This window comes from Protopterus annectens, chromosome 2.part1, assembly GCF_019279795.1.
Source record: "Protopterus annectens isolate FY-2018-M chromosome 2.part1, PAN1.0, whole genome shotgun sequence".
NCBI classification, from domain to species: Eukaryota; Metazoa; Chordata; order Ceratodontiformes; family Protopteridae; genus Protopterus; species Protopterus annectens.
The window spans coordinates 168794490-168817790 of record NC_056729.1 but is presented as its reverse complement, the minus strand read 5'-3'; the positions used below and the strand labels follow the sequence as shown (position 1 = coordinate 168817790).

At 36.1% G+C, this 23301-nt stretch overlaps 1 long non-coding RNA gene across 1 annotated transcript in view; it reads left to right on the top strand.

The window, feature by feature from the left end:
* LOC122793994 overlaps positions 1-23301 on the top strand; it is a 139686-nt gene that overhangs the window by 80028 nt on the left and 36357 nt on the right. The window contains exon 2 of the long non-coding RNA XR_006363600.1: positions 7699-7751. This is a non-coding gene — a long non-coding RNA (uncharacterized LOC122793994). The remainder of the gene's footprint in view (positions 1-7698; positions 7752-23301) is intronic.

Genomic DNA, 23301 nt, shown 5'->3' with positions numbered 1-23301 from the left:
ATAGGTTTAAGCCTTTTGGTTGTTACCAGTGTGTTGTAAATAACTCTTAGTTAACAGAAGAACTAGTCTAGAATTCTATAGCACTCATTTGTCAAATAAGAAGATCATAATAAAATAAAAGGGGAATTGCAGGGATGAAGTAAGCCCCAAAGCAGTTATAATAATACAGTTATACTAAACGGCAGAGGTTGCATAGATAAATTCTAGACAGGAGCTACTCTATGCACAGTCATTTGTGCATTGCATCATGGGAAATATTGTGTAGATTGCAATGAAATGATTTAGACTGATTCAGCTTTAAGCAAACTAGTATGACACTAAAATGTCTCAGAAATTAAATGGACAAAGATCAGAGCATCAAGAAAGGCATTTCCTGCCATCTGTCATACTGATTCCCATTGCTTTGTCACAGTTACATAAATTTATCTTTACTGTCTTCATGGGAATAAAGTAGTAAACTGGCACTTATAGAGGGAATGATTTATGGTCTTTCTCATTAACTATTTAGGTAATAATGCACAACTGAGTGTGAGTAATGCTGGATTTATGGTGGTATGATGGTATGATTTGATCATGAAGATGAAATCCAACTGATCAGCTTAGTAGGCCATACAAGCATTAACCCCCTCCCCCCCACACACACATACACACAGACTTGAATGCATTACTGCTGTTAAACAGTGTCATTATTAGAAAAACACAGACACACACACACACACACACACACACACACACACACACACACACACACACATATATGTACATACTGTATATGTATGTATGTATGTATGTATATGTATATATATATATATTTATATATATATTTATATATATATATATATATATATATATATATATATATATATATATATATATATATATGTGTGTAGTATTCCCAAATCCCTGGTGGGGATTAGGATTTTTTTTCATGTTTTTTTCATTTTTTTTTTAGTCAGTATTTAAGGATGGTCATCTTGTTTTCTGGTTTTCTGAGTGGAGGACTTGATGACCCAAGCCTTTGTTTATAATAAGTAAAGCCACCCTGATGTATTCCAATGGGTGATGCTGGATTTACAATGGGCACACTGACTGGTTTGTCCAATCAGCATGCACATTTTCAAATATTAATGATCTTCTGAGAATCACCTTTTGGAAGTGGCATCCATCGTATAGATGTCAAGGGTGTTACAGATACTGTATGATTCTACGGGGAAGCATTTTCTTCCATGTCTACCACTACTTATCATTTAGCATCATTTGCAAAAACTCTCAATTTGTTATGTACAAATATAAGCTCAGATGTGAATATGCTAAAGGAAAAAAGGATTCAAAACTTACTTTTGAAGAAGTCCATGTCTAAACACAAGAAGGAATATTTGGTCACATTTTAACAAAGCTCTTTGTCTTCCCTTATTACAGTTATTCACAATCTGAGAAAGACTGAGCTAAAGGTATGACATCTGCAATAAGAGGTGAGTTAAACATGTGACTGAAAATGAAGAGGGGTAACACAGAAGTGAACCCTATAGACGGTATGCCATTTCAAACAATGTCTCTGACATCACTGAGCTGTCATATATTCTCCCCAAAAAGTATTTTTTTCTGGGAGAAAATATATACATATATAGCAACAACAAAGGGACTACGAACCACAAACGTCTGGCAGCACAGGCAACGAAGGAACACACAGGAAAAATACTTAAAACCATTTATTGTTAGTTCTTTCATTTAGAGTAACCTCCAAACTTCTTCAGATAGAATAATTAAAAACCACATCCAATTTATACATGGCATCAGCAGAATTCAGAGTCTAGGAACCAATGAAACAATATATATATGCCCTGAGCATATTAACCATTTGTTGACTGGACAAAAAACATGTCTCTTTATTGGTATAGTTGCTGTTTCAATTAGCATGTATATTACCTGTCAAACACCTTTAATTTTAAAAGACTCGAAAGAGAAATTGTTTCATTCAAATCAGGGAGAGAACTGGCATTTAAATATACTTGCCACCAGGTTTCCTTTTGTTCTAAAAAAGCTTTCCAAGGACCACCCAAGGAGACCCTTTTAAACTGATGCACCACTGCACATTTAAAAGTATGTGCAGGATACACCTTCAAATGCCTACATGATGCATTGGATTCCTTCTTTTGGAAAATCTCATAAAAGTGTTCATATATTCCTTGGGCTAATTTACATTGCATCTTGCCCACATAAAAAGCAGGACAATGTAGGCAAAATACAATGTAAACCCCAGCTTGTGTATAGCAAATATACCTACCTCTTATATTGATTTTCTCGTTGCCTACTTCAAAATGTGAACCAGAAAATACATGACTGCATTGGTGACACATCCCACATGGACTCATTTTCCCATTTTCCACAATTTGATTCTCCCTTTCCAGGATATTTTTTTATATTTGGACCTATCCTATACACAATATTAAGTTATTGCCCCAATACATCAACTAAGTCAGCATCACTCTTAATAATATTCCAGTTTTTATTTAAGATATCAGAAATAATGTAACTATTACTATTATATGTGGTGACAAAGGGGCAAACCTTATCCTTGGAGCCACTTACATTGGATGGACCACAATCCCCTATATCTGGATGCATGTCATCTCCAATGTAGGGATTATTATGACTGAAGGACCTTACTACACCAACAGTGGAACCTACATTACCTCCTAGCAATAGGGGAACATACATACCACTATCCCATTTTTTGATTACCTCTTTCTGTATTCTAGTCACAAAATGGTGAGGGGATCTGCTATTCAGAAGCATATTAGCAATAAAAGCACATTCATTTAGAAAATCATTATAGTCAGATACCATACGTGTTGCCCTCACCATTTGTCCTTTGACAACACCTCGTTTAACATCCAAGGGATGGCTACTAGAAAAATGTAAGTAACTATTAGAAAAAGTGGATTTTCTATGTATTGTTGACTTAAGTCCCAATCTGTCCTCACGTTTAGAAATCATCACGTCTAAGTAACCTATCTGGTCCAAACTGATAGTATGTGTAAATTTCAAAAAATCAGTTGTTTGACTAATATATTCAATAAACTTGAATATAATAGTAATTGGACCCTTTCAAGCAATAAAGTGGACATCAAGATATCTAACATACATAGATACATGCTGATAATAAGGACTGGAGTATAGGTAACATCTCTCCCACCAAGCCATGATGACATTGGCAAAAAGAGGGCCACGTGCAGACCCCATTGTCACTCCTTTGAGTTACTTGAAAAAGTGTCCTTCAAAGTAAATATAATTAAAATCCAGTACTAATTCCATTAGCTGGCAAAATGTATTAATTTTGTATTGGCTAAGCCCCAACTCCTCAAATAGGAATAAAGAAAGCCATTCCATACCTATTTGATGTGGATTACAACTAAATAAATGTTTAACATCAATAGTTATAAAGATGCCATCTTGGAATGGTAAAATCTCATTACACAGAAACTGCCAGAAATCATGGCATAAATAAGGAATTTTTAGTACATAGGGTTTCAACTGTTTATCCAGAAAGCAAGCATTATAGCTGGTTGTAGACCAAACCGAATCCATGACTGGTAGTAAGGGAGGGTCACTCAGGTTCTTGTGTATCTTTGGCATGCCACAGATAACAGGAATCTTAGGGCTCATGGTAGATATATAATTGTATTCTGCAACAGAAATCTGATCTTGAGTTAACATATCAAGCAACTCCCAATCAACTCTTTGATGTGCTACATGAACTTCATTTAGTGATGCTTCCATATAGGTTTCACCATACAATAATTGAAACATTCTCTGGGCATAATCATCATATTACATTATTACCAACCCACCCCCACCCCCTTTATCAGGTTGCATATACCTCAAGTCATTGTGGGACTTTAAATCATTTATTAAGTCTCTCTCCACAGGAGACATGTTATCCAACCACTTGCTATAATTCAAATTAGTACCTGAAATCAATTTCACATACTTTCTTAAATATTTTTAAAACATGATTTGTTTCAGGATTAAAAACACTAGGAATATGAACAGCCTCACTATTTGTTGCCCCACTAATGACTCCATCCCTATATATAGTACACAGATTTAAATTGCAAATATATTATTTTTAAATCACACAAAAGCTGCACCATATCCACTGGTTTACTAGGAACAAAGGTATAACCCTTACTAAAAACTTTTACTAAAAAACTCAGCATGGGCTGAGGCCAAATTAATGAAACTTTAATTATAAATTCTAAAGTCTCGTGCTGTATTGAAACGGTAGTAAAAGGTTCATTTACAGTCACCTCTGAGCCCTGTAACTGTTAGTTCTATTCCTCTGGTTCTGCCACTGTCTCTGATTTCCCTGTTGATAAGGTTGAGTCTAAAATTTCTGATTCAATTATCATTATAATTTATTTAATTTATTAAATAATATAGGGAGTATTATTAAGAGTGATGTTGGCTTAGTTGATGTATTGGGGCAATGACCTAATATTGTGTATAGGAGAGGTCCTGCTTTCTATGTGGGCAAGACGCAACGTAAATTAGCCCAAAGAATATATAAGCACTTTTATGAAATTTCCCCAAAGAAGGAATCCAGTGCATTTTTTAGGCATTTGAAGGTGTATCCTGCACATACCTTCAAATTTGCAGTGGTGCATGAGCTTAAAAGGAACTCCTGGGATGGTCCTTGGAAAATTTTTTAGAACAAAAGGAAACCTGGTAGCAAGTATATTTAAATGCCAGTTCTCCCCCTAGTTTGAATGAAACAATTTATATTTCAAGTCTTTTAAAATTAAAGGTGTTTGACAGGTAATATACTTGTTAATTAAAACAGCAGCTATACCAATAAAGTGACATGTTTTTTGTCCAGTCAACAAATGGTTAATATGCTTACGGCATATATATTTTATTTCATTGGTTCCTGGACTTTGAGTTCTGTTGATGGCATGTATAAATTGGATGTGATTTTTAATTATTCTGTCTGAAGAAGTTTGGAGATTACTCTAAACGAAAGTGCTAACAGTAAATGGTTTTAAGTATTTTCCTATGTGTTCCTTCATTGCCTGAGCTGCCAGCCTTTTGTGGTTCTTGGTTTGGTTCATTTTGTGTGACAAAGCGACTAAGTGAGATTGCAAAAGTTGTGATGAAAAACAGTTCTTCAGAATCCTCCAGGATATCTAGTTTTAACTATTTGGTTTATCAGAGATTATGCTTCTTGTCCTCCTCTGTGATAGAAACTGGAGAGTCTGTGATATCAAGCATCCAGTCTCACAATCATCAGCTAGATGATGATGACCAGAGGTCAGTGGTGAGGAGCAAGTTTTGCTCCAATGTACCTGCTATAACCATTACATCCCAACATGGAGGAATAATTTTTCACAGCCCTTACCTAGTTTCCTGTTCTAGAATAATACACAGAGCTCTTTGGTAGCAAAGTGAAGAAAGATGAAGGGAACTAAGGTGCAGCTAACTCAGGTGTAAACCACAGATTTGAAGAACAGGTAACTGATGAAGAAAACTGCAACAAATGTTGACATCTGTTACCAATGAGACACAGGTGATGCAAAAATGGCTGGGGATTTTTTTTTTATTTGTTAACAAGAAAAGCCCATGTGATACAAGTGTCTCTTTTCAGGGAAAACCCAAGAGCTCTTTCTAGTTAAGTGCCTTCCTTAGAATCTTACAGGAGGTAAATGGAAGTGGAAAGAATCAAACTCTGGAATGTTGGAAGCAGCCCATTAACAACTGAGAACCTTAATCCTCTGCACCAACTGCCCAGTTCAGCAAACACCCAACAAACAATACTGTTTTCCTTGAAATAAAAAAAACAGGCCACATTCAAATCACAAGTGAAACAGCAACAATAAACATCTACACAGAAGCAACAATGTCATATTGTCAGCGTAGAAGCTCAGAAACGAAAATGTGACTTCCTGAAGTAAAATTAAACAGTATGGAAACTAGAACAAGGAGAGATAACACAAGTAGTGCAGCTTTTATGAAGCAATCAGCAGCCAGAATTTATACAGTTTTTTCCAAAATAATATTTTGCCAGCTGGTAATACTGTCACAAATGTGGACTGGATGATAGAATACATTGACTAAGAAATATAACAGAATGATCTTAAGCCATGCCAGGTTAGATTAAACTACATTTTTTTGACTAAATAATGGTTCATTAATTATGCAGATTTCCTCCATGACATTAAAGTTGATCGACAAGATTTGTTCATAGGTAGACCAACTTATGCAGCCGTCAGAATAGAGACAAGGAATCATTCTGTTTTATTGTCAGTGCATTATTAACCCTGGTGGTTGTATTTTGGGTCCAGATGAAGGATTCCATCATGGATAATTGGTCTCTGTTCATAAAACTTCTGGCCACAGAAAATACTATCTGTTATAGCTTGCAGCATGGTTTAAGTTGTGCATAAGTTAAACTGGAGGAAGGAAGACAAGCTCTAGCCCTTTCATCCATGGTATTGAGAGAGGACCCACCAATGAAGACTGACTCTAGAAGGACAAAGCAGGTGACTGCTCAGAATTTATCAGGAGTATTTGGTGTTCCATGTAGCAGTCATCGAGGCACCAGATAAATGTGAAACTGCATGACATGTCAGAAAAAGAGATGGGAAGAGCTGACTTTGAGTCTTTAGGCTGACCATGTTAGTTTCATGTCTAGAGAAGAAGGTATACCGATGGACCAGTCTCAAAGGCCTTTGAAACAGAATAGGTCTGCCAGATCTCTGAGGAAGAAAAATTAGAAGAAAAAAATAACCTTCACACTGAATAGCAAATAGGATCTTACTAACGTGAGGCTGGCTCCAGAAATCAAATCAAAGTTTTCACCTATATTGAAAGCAACAAATTAAACCAGAATTGAAGACTTGAGATGGATACTGTGCGGCCAGTGTATGACCCAGGGCATTTTATTTCCTTTTCAAAGAGAGGTAAGGATATTTCAAGCACACATATGTTCTGCTTACTTTTAAAAGAGTGAAAGGCAGATATTACAATTAAGCTTAATTTGTCACTTGGAGGATGCTTGGATTAAATGTTCTTGTTTTCCCTTGTGGTTTAAAAATTCCTTGATTAATGTTGAATATTACATTTTATGCAGCAATGAATGGGATCTCTCACATTTAAAAGAGGATTACTGGTCATGTCAAAGGTAATCTGAAGACAGGTAATCATTTATGTTTAGGGTGGCCTGTAGCAATACTAAGCAAACTGAACTTTACTACAAACGTTGCTCGTCCTATGGTTGACTGAAAGACAGTTATGTCTACTTTTTCATTTGCATTACTTATACACAGTAGTTGCCTGAAACAACATTATACCTACTTTCTCATTTGCAGACTCTGCTCAGAATAGTGCCTTACAGAAGAATGAGAGGACCTGGAGTAAAAGCAATACAATTTAAAACACTACCTCTAAAGGAATGTATGAGAAGAAGGCTGAATAAATCTTCCAGATGTGTGTGTGTGTGTGTGTGTGTGTGTGTGTGTGTGTGTGTGTTTGTGTGTGTGTGTGTGTGTGTGTGTGTGTGTGTTGGGGGGTGATATAATGAGATACAGGGATATGAATGCTAAGTGTGGATATGTCTAAAAGTTCGTGAATGGATTTTGTTTTATAAACTACTGTTGTTCTGATGACTGTGAAAATGATTATATTTCTGATGTTTAACAGGTTTTAAAAAGAACAGCAGATTTATGAGCACTGCACGGATGTTTGATATGCAGGTTAGTATCTGACAATGTTTGGGAAACATATGTATCTGAAATGTCTATGCATGAGAATAGACTCTACTTTAAGTATAAGAAATATTGGTTTAAAATACTATATATGTACATGCAGGAAAAGAAACATTAGTTTAAATAATATATATATATATATATATATATATATATATATATATATATATATATATATATATATATATAAGTGCATGAAGGAAAAGTATGTTGTTTGATTCTACTTTAAATATGATAAACAATAGCTTAAACAGTATATATGTGACAGAAGGAAAACATTCCTTCTTTTTATGATTTCCAATCATTAGCAGTGCATGCACTACCTAAGTGGGCATATACTGCTTCAATATGACATAGAAGAATTTACAAAATGCTGAAAATGTGAGGTTTGTTATTGTGCATTCAGAGATTATTTGGTTATTATTTGGTTTGGGTAATCCATAGCAATCTACATTTGATGCATATTTATTTTGCTTTATCATACCAGTAATATGTTCATCTCTGTGTTTATAGTGGAATACGTAACAATACTGCAGCTATTTTTTTCATGCAGAGTGTTTGTATCAAACATACTTATTTCATTTTGAATAGCAAGATAGGGTAATGTATGACTGCTGCCAAAAAAGAATATTCTTAGTACAGTTGTGCAGGGTAGTAACCAAGTTGGCTACTTGCAATGCATGCTCTGAGAACCACAGTGGCAGAACTTGCAAGCTGTAGGCAGATAATAAGTCCGAGGGGCAATTATTTCCTATCCTGGGTAAATGAGGAGAGTTGAAGCCAATGAGTAGGGAGGCAGGAGGAGGGTGAGTGGGAGGAGGTCAGCCAATTATTTTATTTCATGGAATGTAGGGAGGGTTGTCTACTAGTCAATAAAAGAGATTGACAAGAAATTCTATTTTTCACAAAAGACCAAACCAAAAAAGAAGATACATTTCAAATGGGAAGAAATATATTTCTGTTGTTGAAGTTCAGTGGTGTCACAAGAAGAAACAAAGCAAGGAGTTTTTGACAATGATAAAGAAATGACTGATTGTACTGCTTAACTTTGTTAAGTAGGATGAGACAGCTAGATGAGTGACAGTGGCAATGACATTGGATGAAAAAAAATTGGAGAGAGGTAAGACTGGACATAGTTGGTGTATAAATTGGCAAGAAGTTTAACAAATCAGGTACATGTAATACTGTTGATAAAAGGGTAGCATAATACGGAACAAGATAAATGGTTGATACAGAAATCATGGATTTTGATTGCAGTGGATAGAAAAAGAGTGGAATCAAAAGTAGCGGACATTTATAAATTTAACAGGATATAGGAGAGGGGAAGGAATTATGTCTAGTTGGATGCAATTAAATGTGCCTTGAAGGAGAACTTATTGAGGAAGAAGGATGCTGGGGAACAGTGGAACAGGAGATGATTGCAAGAAATTGAAGGTTCTTCAAATATAGGTAGACAGGAAAGAAAGGGCATCAGGGATGGAGTGTTTTATTAGTCTATTGGATTCAGATAAAGATAACGGAGATAGTAAAAATGAAAGTAGAAAGAGATAGGATGAACTTTGAAGGTTTGTATTGTGTACTAGAGGACAAATTGGGAAAGTTTTTGGCACTGGAGCTGAAGGAGAAAAAATTAGGGGGGCAAATTGTGGAACTGAGAAAAAGCAGCACAGAGATGGTCAGTAATACAGCAGGGATGAACAAGATATTGGAAGAATTGTGTGTGTGTGTGTGTGTGTGTGTGTGTGTGTGTGTGTATACTTATATACATATATATATATAGAGAGAAAGAAAAGTGGGGGGCAGAGAGAGAGAGAGAGGGAGAGAAGAAGACCAAGGGGGTGGTACATGAGGAAAGAAAGGTCTAAGGTACTAGCAGGAGAACTCTTTCGGAGAAAAGACAGAAAATGGCTAAAAAGAGAAACTGAGATGTATGAAACTGAAGAAGTAATTGGGTAATTGAAAAGATTAACTCATAAGAGTTCCTGGAATGGATTTGTGCCCATCCTTATGTGAGGTCACTAAGGTGGGTAAGTTTCCAGATTCCTTTATTAGCAAGGGTTGTATTAATTTCTAAGGAGGGGATTAAATAAATCCAAAGAATTATCATCCAATATACTTAACCAGTTTAGATGCTAAATTTGTATTTATTGTACTGCTTAATATATTAGAAGAGCTTATACCAAACTTGGCCAATGAGGGACAGAGGGGATTTATGAAGGGAGAAATGCAGAAGGCTATTGCAAGGTGTTAGGAGAGTTTCTGAGTGAAGCTGAAAGGTTTGGCTATAAACAAATGAGAACTATATTTTTGGCATTAAAACGTTTTATACTGTAGATGTGTTTTTTTTCTCAATATTATTGAAGAAGTAGTTTAACTGCAGTGGTGGTGCTGCGGTAGCGTTGTTGCCTCACAGTAAGACATTGCCCTGTTCGATTCTCAGTTAGAGCATCTTCTGTGTGGCAACATCCATGAATGGGCGTTCCTTCATTGAAGGTTGTGCGTCAGGCCCGGCAAATTGGCACGTAAAAATCTACTGCCAATCATTAGCAGACCGGAGTTCCGCTGTGGCGACCCCTAACCAGGAAAAGCTGAAAGACTTAACTGTTGAAGAAGTAGCTATTGGGGCAAGATTTAGTAGGTCGGAGAAAGTGCTATATATAACATTTAAAATTAAACTGTGATATCAGGGAATTGTCAGAGGAAGTGGACGTCAAAAAAGGTACCTGTTTCTTATTACCTAGTTTACTTTTATTGTTACTAGAGCTTTGGTGTCATTTAAAAGAATGCATCAAGATTATTGGATTTTTATTACGATAGTGTGTGTGTGTGTGTGTGTGTGTGTGTGTGTGTGTGTGTGTGTGTGTGTGTGTGTGTGTGTGTGTGTGTGTGTGTGTCTGTCGGTTGGTCTATCTGTCCACAACTTCTCCTCTGGTTGAAAAAGCATGGGTGAATAAAGCTAAAGGGACTAAAAACATTTTTACTGCTTGTGTCTTGCTATCCATATCCATAGGCAAGAGCTCCCAGCTTCTCAATTTTATTATCATTTGTTTAGTCTCTTCCAACATATCTTTAGCTGCCATAACTGAATTCTTTTTAATCCATACTCCTAAACACTTCATTTTATTATGTTCCCATGAATTTAGGCATTTTGGGCATTGCTGGACCAGTTCATGTCTGGGTACACTGTTTATAGCTATAGCTTTTGTATTATCTTTACTAATTTTATATTCTGAAAAAAATGGAACTATCTCAGAATATTCCACAACAATGAGATGTCCTTTTCTGGTTCCATCAGGTATAAAATAGTATCATCTGCAAATAATGCCAATTATGCCAACATTTCTTGAACAATGTACCAATTATATCCTTGAATTTCTGAGTCTCTATTTTCTTTGCCAGTTGTCCTAAATATAATACAAATAAAGGGGGAAGAGGACACCCCCTACTTGCCTCCTCTGTTCAGACACAACTGATCAGAGAAGAACCCTCCCATTTTGGTTTTTGTCTCTGATCCCTCAAATATCATTCTAATTAATTTTACTATTATATTGGGAAATGCAAATGCTTCCATTGCCATACTCATTAAATCCCAGCTTACTCTATCAAATATTTTCTCTGCATCAAGACCTACCAATAACACTGGTATTTTCTTACATTCAGCTTCCCTCTGGATCATCATTGTTCTACTAATTTTTTCAAACATTTGTCTCCCCTCCACAAAACCACATTGGTCCATATCTATCAATTTTAGAATCTCATTTGCCATTGTTTTAGTCATTATAGACATAAGCACTGTATAATCATGGTTTAAAATTGAATTGGACCTATATGGAGCTGAGTCTGATGGGTCTTTACCATCTTTAACTATTATAACCACCACAAATTTTTCTAGGGTATTGGTGCTTCTCCTTTTACTATAATGTTAAACAAAATCTTAAGTTTTTTATCACTTTCTTTCCTGTTAACTTCCAAACTTCTACCAGAGTACCATCTGGTCCTAGAGACTTTCCTGTAGATTGGTTATACATCACCATTTTTATATCATCTCCTCCTATCTTCACTGTTAGTTGTTGAGCCTCATCCACCTCTAACCTTGACATATTTGTTTTCCATAAATATTTCCATGTGTGATTTTTCTTAATTTTTCCACTTCTCAGTTTTAAACAAATTTTCATACATTTTCAGAATATCTGTAATATCTCTACATGATCTTTGGTTATTTTTCTTGTTATAGGCTCCTTAAGTTTGACAACTGCCTTACTTTATGTTGTCTAAGTCATTGAGCGGAAAGTTTTTTTTGTACTCTGGAGTTATTATCAAAAATAGTTGCTTAACAGCAATCTTTCTAAATCATTATCAAGGTACTCCATTATTTTCTCTTTAACACTGTGCAATTGCACCTCCTCTTGTTCTGTGAGATTCCCCTTATTCTGCAATGCTTTAACCTTTGTCAGCCACTCTAAGTAATTCTTATTACTTCTTAGCCATATCTCTTTTTCTTTTATTTCTACTCTATTTGTAAATTCCACTTTCATTTTATCCCAACCACTAGCTATAACATCTGGGTTACTTTCTGTCTTCCTGACTAATTCCTGGATAATTTTCACTACCCATTCCTTAAATTCCTTTCTTTTTAACAGGTAGGTGGGGTAGCATCAGTGTCTCACCTTTACTTTATTACCCTGTGTTTTTTTCTTAGTAATTATTTGTGCATGATCTGAAATAGTTATTGGATGTGTATCAAATTTCTTAATTAAATGGACACGTTCTTGTGAAATATAATTTCTATAAAGTCTAGCTCAGTTTTTGTAACTTGGGGAATAATATGTAAATTCCCTTGGAGTTCCTGCTACTAAATTCCCTTCTTTCATATCAAATATTTTCATACATTTTTTCAGAGCTCTACCCTCCTTTGTTATATTTTCAATTCTAGGCCCCCCAGATACATCCTCATTGTTGCAAATCAAATTCTAGTCCCCACCTACAAATAATATTTCCTGCGGAAAGCTGATTATTTCTCCCAATTTTGTTTTAATTCCAAAATAGCAGTTTTAGTTTTACATGCTAATATGACCTCATCCATTGCCAATAGACCCTTACTACTAAAAATTTGCCATTATTATTGTTTTCCTCTTCTCTCAGCACTGGAGCTCCTCTGGAAATTAATATACCTATTCCTCTTTTCCTTTGTCCCTGATATTCTGCAGGATATCTCTCCTGCAATCCTTTCTTTATCAAATCACATGTTTATTTCTTTCTTCTCTTGCAGCATTGCTATTTGCACTCTTGCACTCTGCATTTCTTACAATAATGAACTACTTTTTCCTTTTTGTCTATATCTGAGAGACCATTAACATTCCAAGATAATTTGGAAAGTGTTGCCATTATATGAACTCATTATTCCCATCTATTAATTTCAGCTTTTGTGTTGCATGCATTCATTTATGTTTGGCAGGTTATACAGTTTTTTTTCTTATCACCAACATTGCAACCTATATGTTACATTTTACACGACTTATTTTAATAAAAGCTCTCAAACCAGAAAGTAAACACACCGCCAAAACATCTTAACTTAATACAAACACACATAAATATGTACATCTGCAAACAATGAAGTTTGGCCCTCCTAATAGGAACATTTGTTTTTCTGCTTCACAGCACACATCTCTGTCCCTCTCTTTCACCTAATACCTTAGCCACTCTTCCAACTTAGCTAGGCCACCTCTCCACCTACCCTTCTCACTTTAAACTTACAGTTAACTCCCCATCATTATCCTACATACCGCCTCCCATTATATTCCCACACCCACCATACCCCTCCAATCACTGATACAACTCCCATACACTCACTACTAGATAGATAACATCTAGTTATATATACTATCTACTCACTTCCACCAAGCATCCGCACTCCCTCCTACCTTCTACCTTCAAAAATTCTTTTCCTACAAATACCTGCTAACCCAATCCCTAGTTAACCTGAAACTGACATTTTCCAAGCTAAGGTGTATGTTATTGCTTGTGCTCCTACTTACTTTACTTGGTGAATGTTCTTTTTTTTATCTTGATTCCCCCTCCCCCAGATGTGAATACAACTTGCATACTTTCAGAAATCATTATCTTTTCGTCACGAATAAACCAGTGTTCTGTCTATTATCAGCTTGTCTCCATGGAAAAGTAAGAGAAAAAAGATACATGTAGTCCTCTGTTACAACCTGAAAGACAAAACTGAACATTTATTGCTAAAGGAAAATATTTCATTATAGTTGGTGTTCTCATATTTACTTGTTTCCACTTGATATGTGTTATTAGACTAAGCCAAAGGTCTTAATCCAGACATTCGCCTATGCAGAAGTAAGAGAAAACATATAAGTTCTACATATATTATGATTTGTGTACTTTTTCTACCCACATCAACAGATCAAGACTACAGCCTATTAACTTAAACATGCTTTTGTCTAGCTTTTCCTCTTTTTGTACTGTAATGCCTAGATTTCTTAATACCAAAAAGAGAAGAGAAAGGAAAAAAGGGCATCTATTTACTTTAATAATTTTGTCACATATAAGAACTAAAATACTTTACTATAAAAGATGCAATTTATATTGTAAAATGTTTCACAGAAATACTGTTATACTTGTTTTGCTTACAGTTACCTTTCTACTTCCTCCTCCCCTCCGCTCTTCTTAGAGTCATTCTAAACATTAATGACATGAGGTGAGGCAAGTGACTTTCAGTTCCAGACAAGTTTATCAAAGTCAACACAAGTCCACTCTTTCCATTTATTCTTATACAGCCTTATTTCACAAATGTGATTGTTGCTTTGCAGTTTCACATTTATTCATGAATTTCCATGTTGCTGGTCTTTTTCCTGTTCATCTTCATCTTCCAAATGCAGGTTCTAGTTCAATTTCATTTCACTGTGCTCGTGTTTCTTCTGGTCAATTTTAATGCTTTTTTTCTCAAGCATTTCTCTTGGAATAGATGAAAAGACTTCACTGGCAAAGTCTCTCCATGTGCTTTATTTTTAGAAGAATGAAAAGCAGAGTCCCCACCAGGTTGATGGCTCACTTCCTCTTGGGCATACTTTTTTATTTCTTCCTTAGCTTATTCTACATCAGAGAATGACTTTGATACTCCAGGAAAAACTATTCTGGAGACAGCTGGATACAGCAGCTTGAATCTTACACCTGCTTCTTAACATTCCCTGATTACTGGAATAAATTTGCCTCTACTCTGCCTGGTGTACAGTGAATAATCATTTTCCACAAACACTCTACTATCTCCAACTTTTAATACTTTGCCCTTTTACCATAGTTTTTTTCAGGACTAACTCTTTCTTCTGGTAGGTTTGCATCTCTACTAATAAAGGTCTTGCCTGCTTTCTCATGGCCATATTTGGAGCATACAAATGGTGTGCACTTTCATGCCTCCTGTGGAATACCAGTCCAGTTGCTTATTTGTGCCTTCAAAACATTAATGGAGTGTGTTCCTTATAGTTTTTCTGGTACAACAGAAAATCTCAGATTTTTCCTAAGTGCTCTCTCTCCTCTAATTCTACCATTTTTGAAATATCTCTTCTTGAGCAGTCTTATACTGAGCTAGCCTTTTTTTTTTCATTTCAACTTCTAATGTTTGCAATTTTATCAGTTCATCTGAATATCTTTTTAATGCTTCTTCCTTTTTTCCAGCCTTTTTTATTTGAGTTGACATACTCCTTCAGTATTTCATTTATTTTAAACAGCTCTGAGAACATTTGACTTATTTTTTCCTCTCTTGCATCAAAGCAGGGGCTTGAGCTGCTTTTTGCTGAACAGCTGCAAGATTCTTTCCAGTCAGTGTTTTCTCTTCACCTTTTCTGTTAGATTTTCTTTCAGGTTGCCTTTGTTTCTTCTTTGCAGGCATCCAGGCAATATTGACAGTATCTCTGACTGCAGTTTCTCAGTTTCTGTTTTCACACTGGGACAGTCAAGTTGTTGATTACTGTGTAGCCATCTTGGAAGTCCCAGGCTTTTTTTCAGTGTTGATACCAACAAAGCAAATAATCGTAAAAGTGCAAAATAATTAGAGAAGATCAATAACAAAGGAGTAGGTAGTAGATATCATAGATATCAGTAATGCTTAAGGTCAGTTTAGTTCCAAAAGCAAAACAATGAACATAATTTAATACACCAGGTTAATAGTAATGACCAGGTAGCCCAAAACTCTCAATGGACCTTCAATGCCAAAGTTAACAACTACTGTTAAGTGCTTTTGTCATCTATTGATATCCTCAGAACCATTGAATAACTTGTACTATACAGACAGTGAATAAAAACATATAGGCATCCACACACCCTTCAGTTTTGTCCAATGGTAAAACAAGGAACATGGCTAACTTCCAATCAGGTACCTTATAAAAACATCAAATAAAAATTGAAAATTGAACTCCATGCCTCTTGAATAATTATGCAAATACACTCACACATGCTATCCAATTAATTACTAGAGCTACAAAGACCAATCCTGTGCTGGAAAAAGAAAAGTTGACCAATAAAAACAAACAAGAAGATTTTTATACTCTTGCTGCTCTTGTTTTTCAATCGACTAATAACTGAAATAGAGTCATTGAGTCCTGGTGGCATAGTGGCATTTAATTTCAACTGCCACATCCTTTCACAGTGTAACTGGTGATTTTTTCCAGTCACCCAATAAAACATCACACCCCACCTGTTGTAACACAGAAATTAAATTTGACAAAGTTATAGCATGTTAGCGCATGTCTAGCTAGTGCACATTGAGAAAAAAAAAACAAGAGCAGTAAGCATGTACACACACAGATATATAAACAGAGATAGACACACACACCCACACACACACACACACACACACACACACACACACACACACACACACACACACACACACACACACACACACACACACACACACACACACATATGCATACGCACATGCATACACCGACACACACACATATGCATACAAAGACACACACACATACACACACAAGCACATGCATACACACATACAAACACATGCATATACATGTACACACAAACAGATGCATACACACACACACACACACACACACACACACACACACACACACACACACACACACACACACACACACACACACACACAAACATGAGATCAAAAGCTTGTTGTGATAAAGTTATTGAAGATTATAATTTAAACTTATGAATACTGTACCTCACATTATCTAACAGATGCCAAATGTGGTACAATGTGTTGATTTCCTAAGACAGTTTTCACATAGTTTTTAAAAAGGGTTTAAGAATGGTTTGCTTGTGACTGATTGACATCCCAGTCACAGTTAACTTTACTCAGAAGTTAAGAATCACCTGGGTGCACTGCCCAATGTACTGCCCAATGTTCTTTTTTATGGAGAACATTTTTATTTGAGCTGCAGTTTTTGCTAGCATTGTGCCATGATTGAAGAGAGCTTAATATGGAGACATACAAGGACACATTTTTTGGTGAATGTAATGAGACTATGTGAGTAATCTTTGAATGCTTCAAGCCCACAGGTCAACCTTCTTCTTTAAGGCTTCGATTTATTAGCTGTATCAGCGTTATATAATGTAGTTATTTTAACTCTGTGATGCTTGTTAATAGCATATTATCAACTGATGGCATTCAATGGTATTTCAACTTTGTTTTGATTCCTTTTGTTGTAGTTTGGATTAATGTTTTCCTTTTATCCATTTAATTTGTCTCTTGCATTTGATTCCAGCATCTCTATATTTATTACTTGGTGCTATGTCCCCTAGGTACTTGAAGCACTTTACACATGGTCTCAGGCTTTCATATGTATTCTAATAGGTTTGTCTTTCCATGGCAAAGTTAAAATTCCATATGTTAATAGATTTGATAGCAGCTAATATGCAAGTAATGCTGGTAGGATATCATTAAACATTTTGACTGCTGTATCAGTGTGGCTGACTAGATTTACGCAGACCTTGTTGATGTTTATTTCATTTTTCCCAGTGTTACATTTCTGATTTTTATTGATATAACTTTATTTTTCTGTCTGGATAAATCGGAATGTTGATCACCAAGATGATTTTGATGGCTTCAACTTACAGTGTAGTTATGTGGCTCCTGTATGTATCCAGTTAAGTGTGGTTTTGGTTTCAGTTTTGGAATATTCTCTGGTATAATTATTTATAAGTTGAATAAATCCAAGAGACTGAACATTGTAGTTCAAGTTGCCATGTGTATTTTAATACCAGGATGCACTGATACCACCAATAATTAAAATTTTCCGGCAGAATTGTCAATAAACCAAGTGTTTCTGGTAGAAGATTTCTTGCTTTGTTGAAGTTCGTATAAGTACCCTATGTGCATTTTTTTTTTAAATCTGCTATTGTCAGTGATACTAGCAGATTCTTACTTCAGGAGATTGTTGGTGGATGCTTTGATTACAGCTTTGAATTTATATAATCTTTTATGAACAGCATTCCACCTAATCTTTGCTTCACATGATGTCATTTGGAACAGACGTTGTATGTAATAAGAAGTATATGCAACAATGATTCTAAATTCATTCAGGATTAAGGTTTATCCAGCATCTCTAGTTCTAATGAGTTAGACCAGTAAAAAGACAGCCAGAGGACTGCTACATATATATATAACATGCAGAGCAACACTTTGCCAATACCCCTACTTCAGTAATATTGCAATTATAACAGTGTGCACAAAATGAAACCTTCTTCTTCTCCTCTTCCTCCTTTTTGTTGCTCCCATTAGGGGTCACCACAGCAGATCATTGGTCGGCAGAATGAGTGGCAGTAGAGTTTTATGGTGTCGAGTTCCCAGCCCAGCACCCAACCTTCCTCAGAAGGCAAACACACACACACACACACACACACACACACACACACACACACACACACACACACACACACACACACACACGCACACAGACAGACACACACACACACACACACACACACACACACACACACACACACACACACACACACACACACACACACACACACACTCACACCTAGGGCCAATTTAAGAGTATCCAATCCATCTGCAGAATGTCTTGGGAATGACAGAAGAAACTGGAGCACCCAGAGGAAACCCATGCAAACACAGGGTGAACATGCAGACCCTGCACAGAAGGCACCCCAGCCAAGAAAAAAACTGGAGAACTCTTACTGTGAGATGACAACACTAACCTCTGTACCACGGTGCCATGTGGACAAAATGGAACCAAAGAAACAAAAATAAGCAATGAAACTACTAAGTTATGCTATTAAAATAAGAGACACAATTACACTTATAGGTACTATTAAACCTGGAATTCGAAACTCATCAAACTGGTGCCTCTTCTAGAAGTCACTATTGTGTTGGAGGCAGTGTATACATGTTCAAGAAATCCTGTATCTTGTCCAGAGAATCTGCCTATTTCTTCAGCTATTTATTTATAGATGTATTCAGAAGTCTCTTGGTTTTATAACCCATATTTTTATAGCATTATGTAAAATAATTGTGGGTTCCATTTTTTGTCATTGAAGAGGAACATGTTTAACTTCATGGAACTCATGGTGTTGTTTCAGGCAAACTCCAGTTGAACTGACACATGTACAATACAATAATATTTCTGTCTAGGTTGAGCCATAGACTATAAATGCACAGCTCACATGGCAATATAAAACTTTAGTAGCATCAAATGTTATAAAGAAGATGACAAAATAAGAAACTTGAATGCATTGGAACCATGTTTATAGTACTGGTATAAGGGAAATGAGCTGGTGTGTCATTACATGGTGATGATACAATGCCGCAAACTGCTTCCTGTAGTAAAGATACAATGATTTTCTGGTCATCCTACCTGCCTACTGCATAAAAGATGATGAACACAGTTTAATTATAGGATGGTGTTTTTTTATGAACCCAGGTCACCCTTCAATCTGTACTTGAGGTTTAGGGCACTGGCCCTGAGATCTGAAGCACCAGTCTGGCAAATGAATGCTACAGCAATCCTCAGAGAATGAATGAAGCAAACGCTGCAGAAGCAATGTAAGATTTTGAAGTTTTGTTTCAAATATATGTGAGGCAAGCCATCCTGATGAGCATGAAGCCATAAAAATAAAAGAAAGTTAAAATATCTAAGGGCAGGCAACTCACTCATCTGATGTACTCATTTTAAATTAGAGGTGCTATGCACATGTGCTCATGGAACCAAAATAGAGAGCATTTTATTACACAGTGCTAATTTAAGGTATATTAAGATGAACATGTTTTGTAATTTTTGATGCAATCTCTCCTAATCATGATAGATTAAGTGGCTCAATTCACTTCTGTGAAGCTGTGCTTTAAAATGTCTCCTTTCTAGAACAATATCTGGAAAACATACCATTTGGTGCTAGTTTATAGCCAGTATTATTTTTTTTATTCCTTACACTAGATAAGATATCTGAAACTTGGCCTCAAGCAACCCTTAGACTAGTATAATGCTGGATGAGAAAAGCTAAAAATTAAATTCCTGGCTGCACTGACAGCCTTTCTGTTTTGGAAACTGTGGCTCTCAGCTGAGTGCACAAGTCCTCATGGGCATTTGAATGTGAGACTCCGACCTGGGTGACATATGTTGTGGTGCTCCCTTGAACCACCAATAGGCAGAAGTATAACAGACTTTGTCCAAGTGAAAATATACCACACAAAACACTGGTGTTTTGAAGACAATGACCGAATAAACTGTGATGATAGGAGGTACTGCCAGCCATGTCATGAATAAGTAGGGCAGTGGATGTATGAATTATGTCAGCACAGCTAGCTGGAATTTTGTAAATAATTATATGTCATTTGTATTTATCAAGCTGGTTTGTACAGAAGCTTGTGCTGAAAATGTATTTGCGAGCTTTGCTTATATTAATTGTGTTAAAATGTATCAACAGTGCACTATGCTGAAATGAAGATAAATGTACATGTATAATGGTATCTGAATAAAATATATATTTAAAAGAGGACACTGGCACAGCAATGATTAACCAGATGGCTTATTTTAAGAAAAATAAGGGAAATGTAAATGAGCTGTTAAATCACTGAACGATTACCCACAGTGCTGAGTAGGCTTGGAGATGGTAGGTCTGGGAGCAGCCATTATCTGTTAGCTTTTGAAAAGAAGGGGCAAAGTGTTGTAAATATTTCTGACTCCTAGGTATTGCCATAAAAGCTCTAAATATGTATTGTAGCAGTCCGCTAAAGTCTTGTCTCAAACTTCAGAAGGAGATAGTGTGGGAACCTAGAGTCAGGTGACCAGATGAGGTCACTCTGCAAGTCATCTTGGATATTATATTTTACAGGGAATAATCTCAGAGGTTAGAGTATTCTGTTTGGGAGCCTGACAAGAAAGACTGCTGACGTATTTTGTCTTGCCTTGCCAAAGCAAGTAACTTAACTAGAAAACAGTAAACTTCTCTTAGATTTGGTCAGGAATATAATGAAGCTTAGTCTAGAGAGTGCTTTTCTGTATTTGTATGAGTCTGTCCTTCAATGTTAATTTCAGTATTTTCTGTGATTTGAACTCTGTGGTTTACTGTGAATATATATTCAGTATTGTCATGTACCTTTATTATTTATTATTAAATACTGTATATTTAATACTTTTATTATGGCTGGTTTTTGTAGAGTATCTAACTTTTGAGATTACTTATATTTATTTGCTGACACTGTGTAGGCCACTCCAGAAGGCCTAGCCATCTTGGTGAACTACTACCATTTGTATTAGTATTAATATTGCACAGTATAATTGGACACCCTTGGTTAAGGGGCTTAGAGTAGCTGATTGCGAAGTGTCTGGTGGCAGTGATATCTACCTTATACTCTGGGCAGAAGGGGCACAGGAGGTACATCTGTACCAGCCTTTCCCAGGTGTGTGTGTGTGTGTGTGTGTGTGTGTGTGTGTGTGTGTGTGTGTGTGTGTGTGTGTGTGTGTCTGTGTGTGTGTGAAAAATCAAATCTGTCAGTGTGTGTCTGTCAGCTACATGGGGAAGGCACACAAAGCACTGGGTTAATAGAGAGGGTGCTGGAAGACTTTGCTTGGACACTTGGCTGAGGATTTAACCCTACAGCTGTACCAGCGGGGAGCCTTTTTGGAGATCTGGAAGGAGACCGATATAGAGACATCCAGATCCCAGGCTGAGTGTGTTCCCTGTGTGCTCTTAAGGGAAATTGTACTTGATGCAGAGTGGTCTGGATCTGGAAATACTGAGTGTATCCATTTTTTATTCCAAGTGCACGTCCCTCTCCAGTGTCTGTGGTGAGGATTCAGGCTCCTTGATTACTGATCCAGCATGGGGATGACACATAATGGTGCCCATCCCATATTGGTAGCAGTGGCGGGCGTCACAAAAACATTATTAGAACTCTCACATGCATCTCCTGTATTACATGTCTTAAAACAGGTTGAAGAATGTTGCTTCTGCTAGTATAGTTTTGTGGATAAAGGACTATTACTTGTATCACTGTCAAATAATCATATTTTATGTGTGCTTAAGTTTCCCAAGGTACTCAAACTCAAAGAAAAAACACCTAGGGCAGTATTAAGTTTTTTTTCTGAAATGTTGCAAATTATATATATATATATATATATATATATCTTTATGATTTCTGCCTTCATAAATCAGTGGTGTAATAAATAAAAAGGGGTTATCATTTAACGCCTGGCCTCTGGATTTATATATTGTAGCTAGGAAAGAATAATAATCAGAATGATTTCAAATTACATAAATCCAGGCTTGTTTCATAAAAATAGCTCCCGTTTAGCTATCCATCATTTTATAATTGGCTACTAAACAATGTATGCATTTATAATCATGCTGTAGCTAGCAAAATACTTAAATCATTAGCTAAAGTTGTAATAGATAAAGATCTCTGCAAAGATTTGGATTTGTAAGTAGAAAATACATTTCACAGCTCATTTGAACAGAACTGGAACAGCTGCATAGAAAACCAAAAGATAGCCTTGGTGTTCTAAGGCCATTTAAAGAGAGAAAATTAATTTCTATTCAGAAATAATCTTCTGTATCATTTCCAAATTATCTGTCCTCATAAAGTACAAATTTTGTGATGTGATAGGCAACAGAACAAACTGAATGCTTTGGACTCTGTATAAAACAACATCTTAGGTTCTTTTAGTCGTGTGCTTTAGGAAATCACAAGCTAATCTACAACAGTAATGTGATGCCTGAAGGAATAACCGATATCAATGCACTGATTGCTTTTTCGAGTATGGCTGCTGTTAATTGTTGGTGGACAGATGTTTTCCTGTGAGAAACAGAGTTAGTGTGCACCTGGAGGTCATTCTTGTGGATCTGTTGGAAGCAAAAAGAAACATTAATGTATGTAGTCTGTTAGTTTCCTGATTCCAGTTCTAGGAAAAAGAAAATGTACAAACTTTTGGATAACTCACTTTACATATATGTATATATCATATTCACATAACTCTTCCTGTGGCAGCACGTGTATGGGTAGGACTAGAGTATACAAGGCCCTGGGCTC